Source organism: Corvus brachyrhynchos, unplaced genomic scaffold (genome assembly GCF_000691975.1).
Source record: "Corvus brachyrhynchos isolate BGI_N302 unplaced genomic scaffold, ASM69197v1 scaffold61, whole genome shotgun sequence".
NCBI classification, from domain to species: domain Eukaryota; kingdom Metazoa; phylum Chordata; class Aves; order Passeriformes; family Corvidae; genus Corvus; species Corvus brachyrhynchos.
The window spans coordinates 707622-708330 of NW_008236478.1; positions in this window are offsets into that span (position 1 = coordinate 707622).

Here is a 709-nt window from a genome sequence, read left to right on the forward strand (position 1 = left end):
GGGGCTGTACAGCCCGAGCGCTCTTGGCCCTGTGAGACAGGCAAGTGCTGTTAGCCCTGTTCGCCACGTCTTTATTGCCTCAATAGAAGAGTAAGTGGTTGTCAAGAATTATGTAGAGAGCAAATGCCGGTTACTTCTATCCAAGGTTTAGTGATTACCCAACAAATTCACCTTACTGGATGACATTTGCCTGTTATTTGTAGTGCCCTGTGTGTTCACTCTCGAGCAAGCTCTGAAGCTGTGCAGGTGGGGCAGGTAGTGCTGAGGTGGTGAATCCTCATCACAGTCCACAGCTTCCTCGTGAGGGGAGGCAGAGGGGCAGACACAGATGGCTGTGCTGATGGGACAGGAGCCAAGGGAATGACCCGGGAATGTATCGGGGGAGATTTAGTTCGGATATTAGCAAAAGGCTCTCCACCCAGAGGGTGGCTGGGCACTGGAACAGGCTCCACAGGGGAGTGGTCACAGCACCAGCCTGACAGAGTTCAGAAAGTGTTTGGACAATGCTCTCAGGCACATGGTGTGACTCTTGGGGATGGTCCTGTGCAGGGCCAGGAGTTGGAGCTGTGAGTCCCTTCCAATAGGAGATATTCTGTGAAATGAAACGCGTATGCTTTCAATAACTTCATAAGAAGATTGGATTATTTTAGAAGTTTTTTGTTGTTGTTGTTAACCATTTCATCATGACGGATGGCTTTTGGAGTTTTGT